General features: G+C 36.3%; 1 protein-coding gene across 2 annotated transcripts in view; it reads left to right on the top strand.

Annotated features, from left to right (window-relative positions):
• AKAP12 (A-kinase anchoring protein 12) overlaps positions 1 to 12,170 on the top strand; it is a 126,603-nt gene that overhangs the window by 75,208 nt on the left and 39,225 nt on the right. The window lies entirely within an intron of this gene.

The raw sequence follows: 12,170 nt of genomic DNA, 5'->3' as shown, positions 1-12,170 counted from the left end.
TGAGAATGACCAGATGTTGAATAAGAGCAAACTAAACTACTCTGACCTTTGCAGATTATTCGAAAAAAATTGATTCCTGTTTCCTATCTTCACATTGTATATATGTATTTTGGTACAGAGTGATGTTTCAGTTTGGCATGTTATATAACAGGCATTTTAAAGGAATAGGAGGAATGTCTTCCTTTTAAAAAAAAATTATGAAGCTGAAATATTTTCCCTTTCTCTAAAGGAGATTAGTGATTGCCTCCTAATTCCCATTATGTATAAGAGCCTGTTTCTCATCTTCCTCAGTACCCTGCAGAGCTGCTTCAGGCATGGAGTTCCTTTTGAAGTCAGTGGGAACTCTGAGCCTGCTCAGCACCACAGGCATGATTTAAAGTGAAAAATAGACATAGTCCCTTACATGTAATTATGTGTACAGCATAGATGGCCATAGACTCAAATTCCAGTAACTCAGAGTGCACTGGCCCAGCCCTTTTAGAAGTGCCAATCTGTCTCCTTCCCAAATGCAATAAGTTGGAAGTTACTTAATATTCTTCATTGCCCGGAGCTATGCCAGGCCCTTTTTCAGGCGGTTTGGGGAAGAGAGGTACATTAAAAACCACTTTGGCTTTCTGCTAGACTCAGGAGTTTATGATAGCTTGAGGAAACAAGATGTGAACAGGGGAAAAGTTAAAGGACAATCAAAGATTTTAAGTACAGTTCCAGAAAAACAGGAGAAGACAAGAAGTCTTGCTTAGGCTTAATACACAGGAATTCAGAGAAGGAAGAAATCCCTCCAAATTTGACAACAGGAGAAAGTTGTATTTGAATTTGGTCTTGGGGAATGGGATGAATTTAGACCGGTGGAAAGGAAAAGGTATAAACCCAAACTAGGTGATGTGAGGCATAAGCTAAAGCCAGGATGCATAATTGAAGGCATAATTAAATTAAACGAATTTGACTTCAAGAGAGGGGATTATCATAAAGGTGAGATAAACTGGGGAGGTCTGTGGCTAGATTGTGTATCCACTTTAACTCTGGGCTTCTTTTGGTATTTATAGCTACTCTCCTCCCTCCCTGTCCCCATTTGGACTTTCCTCTAAATTAATCTCTCCCTCATAATGGAATTTAAATAGAAAATAGGGAGGAACTAGAGGGAGCTAGGTGGTAGAGTGGATAGACTGCTGGGCCTAGAATGAGGAAGATCTGAGTTCTAGTCTTGCTTATAAAACATTTACTAGCTGTGTGACTCTGGGCAAGTCTTTTAACAACTATTTGCTGCCTCACTTTGTCAAAATGGGGATAATAATAACACACCGACCTCACTGGGTTGTAGTGAGGTTCAATTTAGATAATATTTATATACAATTCCAGGCATATAATAAGTGCTTTGTAATGTTTGTTCCCTTCCCTTACCTCATTTGAGAGTATATTTTTTTCGAGGATACATCTACATCCCTACTAGTAAAATATAAAAGGACACTTTAAAGTTTAATAAAAATTCTAAAATAGAGAATTTCATGACTGGTTTCACTTTATGTGGTTAGTACTGTTTAGGTTAACTTTTTAAAATGCAGGGGTGGGGGGTGGAGAATAGATTTCAAGGGAAGAGAAGGAGAATTTTCCTTGAATGTTTAAAATACTGAATCTTGGCACCAAAATTAATGAGCTTAAGATTTATTTCAGGGGAAGAAAGAGAACTTTGGTTCTTTTTCTTCAATTAGCACTTATATTGTAGAGGTATTTTCATACATTTAAGGAGTTTGATCTAAGATGTTGCAAAAAAAAAATTTAAGGTTTACTTTTTATACTCAAGTTTCAAAAATAAAAAGCAATCAGAAGAGACATGAGAAGACATTCCCCTTTGAGGAGGTGGAAGACCCACAGGTATTACATATTGCACATGTTTTCACTTTTTCAATGTATCAATTGTACTGACTTTTCCACCTAAAAATTACTATTTGTGGTAATGGGAGTGGGGGGGGAAGGCCGGAGAGGGGCAGAATATGTGATGTCATGGTGATATGAGAAACAGAAAACATAAATAAAAATATTAAACAAAATCAGACTAAACTTGCTCAATTAACTAAAATACCATTTTCTACGAAGTCTTCCTTAAATCCTCCACCCCCCTGAAAGCTTATCACTCTTCAGATCCTCCCTTCCCCGACTGAGTCCTCTCATGTAACGAAGGAAAAAATGTGCAAAAATGACTGATACCATAACCAGCTTCAGACAATGCATACGTCATCCTGTCTAACTAGTAACCTACCCTCCTGTGGAGAGGAAGGAGAGATGTTTCATTATCTTTTGGGGTCCAATTTCTTTTCAATTGCTTAGAAAAAAATTATGATTTTTTCAGTGATCTTTTCATTTACATTGCTATTGTATATATTTTAGATTCTTTGTCTTACTGTGTACTAGTTCATACAAATTTTCGTTGTCATTCCTCATTTGTTTCACAACAACAAATATATTCATGAATCAGTGTATTAAGCCATTCTTCAGCCAGTAGTCACATTTCTTGGTATAGGAAAAGAAATTACATAGGGACAAATTTTTTAAAAATTAAGCCATTTTTTTCCCGGTACTAAGTCCTTTATATCTACATTATTCATAAACTTTACCTTATATTATTTTTATTTAAAAATTTTATTATTTTCCAATTTGAATTCTCTCTCATCTCTCTGTTCTTCTTCCTACCCCACAATGAGAGAGCAAGAAAAACAAAATCCCTGTTTATAAACATTTATTGTTGAGCAAAAGAAATTCCCACATTGGCCATGTCCAAAAAAAAAAAAAGTATATATGCCTCAGTGCTGTACTCTTGAATCTATTACGTCTATCAAGGGGTGGGGAGCATGTTCCATCTTGAAGCCTCTAGAATTGTGGTTGGTCATAGCATTGACCAGGGTTCCCAAGCCTTTCTGTATTGTTTGTTTTCACATTATTGCTGTTATTGTATAAATTGTTCTCCTGGTTTTCCCCATGTCATTCTCATGCATGCTTTTTGGACATAACCACTATGTACTAGTTTCAATACTGAAGGCAACTGTGATAAATTTATACTGGAGTAAGTAGAATTGTGGGCATTCTGCTTGAATTTACATCTAGGGATTCTTAAAATTATATTTTTATCACAATGAGAAATGTCTCTATTGTTTTGATATCACACTTAGTTTATTGGTTGTAGTTTCTTTCAGACACTATTCTCTCCTAGAGACAATGCTCAGATTTTAGTTTTCTTAATTTTATGAACTTTTTAGTTTGAACTCACCAATTCCTAGGGTATGGTTCATTTGGGACTTGAAAAGTTCAAAGTACTATTGCTAAATAATCACAAGAGTCTGCATTGGATCATATTACTCTTCAGAGAGTGTACTCCTTAACTAAAAGAAGTTCTCTAATTTTGAATACAATTTTGGTAGTATGGTTTGGGTCTTTGAGTTGTGCATTCAAAGTATCCAGAATCTAATCCTTTTTCTTTTCTTTTCTTTTTTTTTTTTTGCTTTTTGGAGGGCAATTGGGTTGTGACTTGCCCAAAGTCACACAGCTAGTAAGTGTTAAGTTGTTAAGTGTTTGAGGCCGGATTTGAACTCAGGTCCTCCTGACTCCAGGGCCGGTGCTCTAATCTCTGAGCCACCTAGCTGCCCCCTCTAATCCTCTTTCTTTTAGATGTCTTGTTGTTCAGTCCTTTTTTAGTTGTGTCTGACTCTTTGTGACCCCCTTTGGGGTTTTCCTGGCAACGATACTGGAGTGGTTTGCCATTTCCTTCTTCAGATGGGGAAACTGAGGTAAATGGTTAAATGACTTGCCCAGAGACACATAGCTAGTAAATATCTGACACAGATTTGAATTCAGGTATTCCTAACTCTGAGCCCAGTGCTCTATCCACTGGGCCACATGCCTGATGTCTTTATTTGGTGAGATGTGAATGACCAAGAAGTTGAATCCCACTTAGCACATATATGGCCATTTTGTGTTTCAAATGGGAGATTACAGATGGGACCTACACAGTGAACATTTATCAGGTCAGTGGCTATTGTACCTTGTACCGTTGTCTGCACATGAAAGTTCATCACTTAGTCTTTCAGGCAAGTCATTTGCATAATCATTTATTTTGAGAAGAAAAACAATCCATTATCTCCTTAATGATTATATCCTTTAACTTGAATTTGTTTCAAATAAGAAAGCATTAATTCACCTTCCAGATAATTAAACCACTTCATATATTTAACCATGGATTTCTCTTTTATATTTCTGTACTAGGTTAAAAAAAGCTGGATACTTTTCAGAATTTGAGGTTTTCATAGAAGCTTACCAGGCATTGCTTGGAAACATGAAATCAGACACTGACCTTTGTGTAATTAAAGAAGGACTCCTAGTAGTTCTGTCAACCATGATTGGTGGTTGGATAAGGGACTGGGGTAGGGGGAGGTGAGGAGGGGGGGAGTGAGTGGGGAGTTCTCCTTCCCCACCTCCACATGCACACATTTGATCTTTTAAAATACAATCACCCTTCTTTTGTTGCATGGCACATTCTGAAGCTGTAGTCTGTTTTATAATATTTTCAAAACTGACTGAAAAATGGACCTTGAACTCTAGGCAAAAATAATGAACAGACATTTCTTGGAAATGGTTTTAATTCATTTTCCCTATCCTCCTACACTATTTTTACTATGTATGGATATCATTTTATATCATAGACAAACAACTAACATATCACACACACATTCATTGCTTTGATCTTCAGAAAAGTTCAGATTTATCCTTTAAGAACCAACAGGCTATGTCTGCTTATAAGGGTCATTTTTTTTTCTAACTACATTAGAGTATAATCCAGAATTAATATCTTTATTTTTCTTCCAACCAAGAAAAAAATTAGAAAATTACTTTTTTTCTTTTTCCCAAATAGGAGTTTAGTAAACCAGAGCAATGTAGTTGATAGATCTATAGATAGATGTACCATAGTTTAGGAGACATGGGTTTCATTTCAAAATCTGTCACACTATAACTGTGTCCTTAGGCAAGTCACTGAAGGCTCTCAGGTTCTTTTCCTTTATGAGGAGCAGTTTGGATAAGAGCAATAAATTGTAGCATGGGACTGAGGCCTATTGAACTTGCTATTCATATGAAGAGATAGTTTTCTTAAAGAGGGTATTTCAAAGACTTTTACTGCCTGCAAGGCAAAATTAGAATGGCCTAATATACTGTCGTATATTGTCATTACATGATGACTTTAGTTTTGCTTAAAAGTCATGGACTAGAACTTTAAGTAGAGCAAGAGTCTTTAAAAAGTTTTATTCATGGGGGCGGCCAGGTAGCACAGCGAGTAAGAGTACTGGCCCCAGTGTCAGGATGACCTGGGGATCGAATCCAGGCTCAGACACTTAGCACCCACCCAGAAACACCTGGCCATGTAAACTTGAGCAAGTTACTGAACCCCAATTGCTTAAAAAAAAAAAGTTTTATTCATAAAAATTTCAAATTATCGACTTCTGTGATAGAGTGAATAAGAGCTCTATAAAGCCTGGCCCAGAAGGCATAAAAATGTAATGTGGTCCACATTATTAGGAGGAAAGGGTGCTATGCATAAGTAGAATGGCAGCAAATATAACTAAATGGGGACAAAGAAATAAATGCCAAGTATATACAGGCTTAATTTCTCTCATGTTAAGGGACAACACCTCAAGATATCAAGGAAGATACCATCCATTGACCTTAATTCTCCCTCCCCCCCAAGAAAAAAAATCATTTTGCTAACTTTTATGGCAATCTACATACATATTCATCCTTAACCCTTAAATAATATATTTAAAGATACAGAAAATTCAAGTTTTTAATCTGCTCCTTTTTTGTTGACTATTTTAAGTTAAAACCCTTTGGCAAAGCAAACCATTGGCTTAAAAGCTTCTTTTAGTAAGGTAGAAGGTGTCTCACAAGAATATGCCAAAGTTATGCAAAATTATGAAAGATTCTTGAGAGTTAAAAAAAATTATGTCCAATAACCCTTTCTTTGATCATTAATATTAAGAGAGAGATAAAACAGAAGGACAACAGATGGTTATTTTTTCCTCATGTTTATGTCAGACCCAGGAGGGTATCACAGAGTTTCCTAAAAAATAGCAAGTGTTTATATAGTGCTTTCAGGTTTGCAAAGTGATTTGCATGTGCTGTTGCATTTGATTATATGATAACCAATCTGATGAGTTCCATAACCACTCTAATGTTTGGCCTTACCATTCTCAAAGGAAAAACCAAGTGGGTGAAAAATGCCTGTTTTCTAGACTATCTTGTAGTTGAATGAACTGCTTTTAGTAGTTATCCATCACTATATACATCTTGGATAAACATTGTAAATGAACTGTAACTTGGGCCCAGAATTGAATAGGTGAAAGTAATGATGCCTTTGGGAAATCACAGAGAGGTCTTTTAATGACCGCAAGCTTCTTAATGAAATGAAGGCTAATATTCTTCTGTGTGATATATGGCCATGAATCATGGAACAGTATAGTCTCTGCTGAATTGTGGTTGTGGGTCCCCCATGTTGCAATGTAGAGGCCAAGGATGGGAGTAAGCTGTAATACATAGGATAAAGGGATGTAAAGTGCAACACCAAAAGAAGGTATTATCATAAGAAGGGGAGCTGGAGAGAAAGAGGAGTGGAGAGCCTACAGTCTTCACTGGTATCCTTGTGATGTCAAGAACAATTAGGAAGTCTCACACTGGTTGAACCCTTTGTGGCAAATTTATGATAGAACACGGGCCTGGGATGGGGCAGGGCGATTTTGTAATCTGTGTCATTGGAGGTAATATCCACATTCTTAAGATCATAGTCAGTCAACAATACATCTATTAAGCACCTACTATATGCTATGTATTGTACTAAGCACTGGGGATACAAAAAGCATCAAAAGACAGTCTCTTTCCTCAAGGAATTTACAATCTAGCCAGGGCGGTATCAAGCAAATATGTACGAAGAAGCATGTATACAGAATAAATAGGAAATAATTAAGAGAGGAGGGAAGACACTAAAATTAAAAAGGTTTGGAAAACCTACAGGGATTTAGTTGGGGCATAAGGCAGCTAGGGAAACTAGTAGGCAAAGAGGAGAAGGGAGACTATTCTAGGCATGAAGGATAACAAAAGAAAATGCCTGGACGGCAGTGTCACTGGATTAAAGAGTAAGTGGTACGTGGTGGAGGTAGATCCATTCATGTACACTATTTTCAGAGAGACACATTTGTCAAGAATATAGGTCTATAGAATGTTATTTAGTTCAGGATTGTGTCTTTTCCTTTGGGAATGCTTACACTATTAGATACACTGATAGTAAACATTTGAATAGAAGATAAATATCCCGTACTAAGTTCATGCCACCATATTTAAGTAAAATATTCTACTTTCAAAACCAATTATAGACCCTAAAAGACCTTCCATGATATTTTTTTGGTTTACAATTCAAATTCAGTCATAAGGGTTTCTTGAAACACGTTCCAAAATGCCATAAAATGTAGGCACTATTACCTTAAGTGTATAGCAGTTTATGTTTCATCAAAGGAGAATACATCTGCATGTACTATTATAAGAATATGAACCATACCTATTAGGCTGATTGTATTTGATTTATTAGGCACTCTTGGATACAAAAACTTTAACCACTGCTGGGGGGAGGGTGGAAGGGAAGAGGGAAGGAGGGAGGGAGGGAGGGAAGGAGAGAGGGAGAGAGGGAGAGGAGGGAGGGAAGGAGGAAGAGAGAGGGGCAGCAAGAAAGTGACTTTCAGTTGAGTTTTGGAATTTTAGTTATATATTTAGTTATCACTTTGAGCTCACTTTAAGAACTGTGAAAAAATGTTGTCTTTAGAAGAAAATTCCAGTTCACTTGGGTAAAGATTTATGTAAGCTTGTTAGCTTTTGTAGTATCATTTATCATGTTGATTGATGAAACAGGTTAGCAAATATTGTTCTTGCAAGTCAATCGGGTTTTCCCCCTTTGCATTTATGTATCAAATTAATCTGTAAATGTTAGAAGGTTAATATAGTTATATCACTAGTTGATCTAAATTTTTTTTTAAGAAATTTTATTATCCTGTGTGAGTAGGACCATGGGAAAAACAAATAGAAATCTCTCATTTCATTGGTTTAGTTCAAGATCTTTTGAGATTGAAAGAGGCTTTGAAAAAGGTTTCAACAAACCTGGCAGGTAGAGATTAGTGCCTTTCCCATACTTTTAAAAGACTTTTAAAAATGGATTTTTGATATCTTTTGGTTTTTACAATCTCCCAGGTTCCCCTTCTTTATCCATTCCTTCCCCTTTTCCTTAGAACAAAGAAAAGAAAAAATAGATAACAAACCAATCAGTATTTAAAAGAAATCTGGGGGGTGGCTAGGTGGCACAATGAATAGAGCACTGGCCCTGGAGTCAGGAGGACCTGAGTTGAAATCCAGCCTCAGACACAACACAAAACTAGCCATGTGACCTTGGGCAAGTCACTTAACCTTAACCAAGTGACCTCCAAAAAGCCAAAAAAAAAAAAAAAATCTGGCATTGTATGCTCTATTCCATAATTATGCGAAGGATTTCATGTCTGCAAAGAATTGGAGGGGAGGAGTCTTTTCATATCTCTTCTTTAGGGGTTAAGCTTATTCTTTGTAATTTGCAATAGCCATTTCTGTTTTTGTTGTTCTTTCCATTTACACTGTTGTAGTCATCGTGTATGTTGTTTCTTGGTTTTTCATTCTTTTTTTTTTTGGAGGGCAATTGGGGTTAAGTAACTTGCCCAAGCTTACACCGGCTAGTTTTTTTTGTGTTCGTGTTAAGTGTCTGAGGCCAGAACCGAACTCGGGACCTCCTGACTCGGCCGGCGCTTTTACTCACTGCCACCTAGACTGCCCAGTTTTTTGGTTTTTCTTTCTTTGCATCAGCTCATGGAAGTCTCTTCCTTGCTTCTCTGGATTTATCATCTTCATTGTTTCTTACAACAGTAATTACATCACACTATAACACATTTCATTCAGGTACTACAATTTGTTTAGACATTCCTTAACTGACATGCACTTACTTGTTTTCACTATTTTTCTGTCACAAAAAAGCCCTGCTTCGTGTATAAGTGAATACCCATGAAGGTGCTATGCTTATATGCACGAAAAAAGAAAGTTCTGAATTACAAAATAAATTAGTGCAAGTTTCCCTGAGTGAGCAGTACTGAAACCCTAGGAATCAGTCAGTTGTAGCCACAATTGTATTTTTGAAGCAACTGAATCTCAGTGACTATTGTTGCCCCAATCACTTCCTGTTGATTTGTTTTTAGTTCTCCTTTGTGAGAAACTCCCTTTTCCTTTGGCAGTTGTCTTAATACTAGTGTAGAATTCTCTGCAGCTGCTGTGATAATGCACTACTCCTTCACACTCCCTACCCCCTCACCAGATGTACTCATATACACACAGACCCTGAGGAGTTCATTTGTACAAGTATGGCCAATTCAATTCAACAAGCATTTTTTTTTTTTGAGTACTAGTGGTAGGCACTAGAGAAAATGAACGTCTGCTTTGCTTCATTCACAGCCTTGGAATTATCCTCTTTTCTTCCCTCTACTTCCTTTCTCTCTTGCCCAGTCTAGTCGGTTTTATTCCAGAATGTCTCTCTGTCCCTTTGACTGTACCCATCACCACCATCCCAGACCTCGACACTGTCACCCCTCAAATACTACCATCATGCTCCAATTGGTATCTCTGACTCCATTCTTTTCTTACCTATACAATTTCCATGCAACTGCCCTGAAAAATGATCTGGTAAACTCTTTGAAAGTATGGATTGTTTCACTCTTTGTATTTTTATCTCCAGCAGTTAACATAGTGCCTGGCTCAAGTAGGTGCTTAAAACATTTTTGTTAATTGATAGATCATGCTTTTCCCATGTTCAAGAAACTGCCTCTTGTATAAAGTTCAAATGACTGTTTTGGGGTCCTTAGAAATCTGGCTCTCGTCTACCTTTCCAGGCTTATTGCAGTGTGTTCAGTTCCCAATCTCCCCAGCTGCCTCCTCTCTGAGATTATTTTCCAACAGTTCTACACATGCCATCTGCTGGCTAGCATAACTGGAAGGCATTCTCTTCTACTCCTGAGCTAGCTTTTTCTTCAGAGCTCTACTCAAGTGCCACCTCTTTCAGGAAGTCTGTCCAGATTCCTTCATGTTGCTAATACCTTGCCCTCTCTTCTCCCACCCACTTAAAGATTTTTTATCTATAAAATAGACATTCACTGTCATATATATTTATGTTTTTATATTTATATATTTGATATCTAGGTCAAATTTTTTATATATTATTGTATTTTTATTTGTATATTTGAAATGTAGGTTAAAATTTTTTGTCTTAAAAATTTTTTATATTTACATATATATAGTTAAGATCTAGGTCAAATTTTTTTTTTGTTGTCTTTTTTTTTTTTATTCCAGAGCTTACATTGCCTGGCACACAATTGATACTTAATAAATACTTGTTGGATGAATGAATTAGCATTTATAGAACTTGTAAGTAAAGAGGAGACATCACATACAGGTAAAAATTCACACCAGTGACCAAGCCAGGATTTCTTCTCCATCTGTGGATAGAAGTACAAATTGCTTACACCATTTTGTATAGAGTCAAGAAGCAGGCAAAATGGAATTATGTATTGATTTGGGCATGCCAGGTTCTTTTGTGCTATACAGCTATACATTTTGCTTATGTCTGGTAGTACATAAACTGGGAATGAATTGAAGATATTAATATTTTTGTTAGTGATGCCATGATCCTAGCCTGGATCATAATCATATTTTTTATTCCTTCTTCTTAGACTGATCCAAAAATCAGTCAGTGGGCACTTATTAAGCACCTACTATGCACCAAACACCTTAATAATTGCTGGCAAAGATTCAATAGATAACAGTTTATGCTGACATATATATATATATATATATATATATATATATATATATATATATATAAAGACCCTTAGGTGGAGCAGTGGGTAGAATTTGGGGTCTGGAGTCAGGAAGCCCCAAGTTCAAATTCAGCCTCAGACACTTACTAGCTTTGGGATTCTGGGTAGGTCACATAAGAGTCAGACACAACTGAACAACATCATTCATAGACAGATAGATAGAGCCCTAAACTAAGTTAAAATCTATACTTTGCTTCTTTTATTTTTCAGTAGTACAACTTTCTTAATGAAGACTAAATTTATTTCCATCCATGAAATTAAAGAAATAGCAAGAGAAAAGTTGCATTACATAGTGACCTTTTGTTTTAACTTCATTACTAAATGATAAGACTGTTTTTCCTTGTAAACTTAGAAATGCAAAAGCTCACAAGGAAGATGAATTACATACCCCTTGCTTGATTTTTTAATAGTAGAGAGATCAGAGGAAGCCTATCTGTTAATTGAATTCATGAGTTAACATCTTTTGCCTGTCTTGTTGTTTTGGACTTTTTCATTAGACTGATGACTGTTGACCCATCTGCCTTTACATTTAAAATGCAAAGAATAAGTGATGTTAAAAAAAAAAAAAGATGAAATCCAGGGATGAAATAAGAGAGCTAAGATCGATTACTATTCTCTTTAGCTCAGCAAAGAAGTAATTGCTTCAAGTTCTTTCTGTCCTAAAGAGAGGAACTGTTGAGTTGGCTGCCCCTAGAGGTAACAGTCTGATACAACAATGCTGCACACATGTACTGTATTTCAGTACGGACTGTGAGCTGCCTGTAAATGTTAAGTGGGAAAAGCTGGATAGTCCTACTGCCAACCTGCACTTCAGGAATTTGGCTCTATGGCAGAGGTAGCTGAGGGCTTTTAGTTCTCCAGGCTTAGAGGCCATGGTGGGTAGCAAGGAGGTGAATTTTATCTAAGGCAACCTGGCTTGAAGAAAAGAATGTATATCTTTAATGGATATATATATATATATATATATATATATATATATATAAATGAAATCTTTTGTCATTGTTATCTATGTATCCTGATGTATTTTTTCCATTCTGAAAATTGGGTTATTGTACTACTACAACATCAGTTTCAAATTTTTCATCATCAATTATAAGAAAATACAATAGCTAACATTTATATAGCACTTATGTGGCTATGTGGCATTGTAATAAGCTCTTTATTAGTTATTCTCTTATTTCATCCTCACAACAACCCAGGGAGGTA

Source organism: Petaurus breviceps, unplaced genomic scaffold (genome assembly GCF_028583685.1).
Source record: "Petaurus breviceps papuanus isolate PSGF00001 unplaced genomic scaffold, PetGlider_PUasm1.0 90784, whole genome shotgun sequence".
Taxonomy (NCBI): Eukaryota; Metazoa; Chordata; class Mammalia; order Diprotodontia; family Petauridae; genus Petaurus; species Petaurus breviceps.
This window is presented reverse-complemented; position numbering and strand designations above follow the sequence as displayed.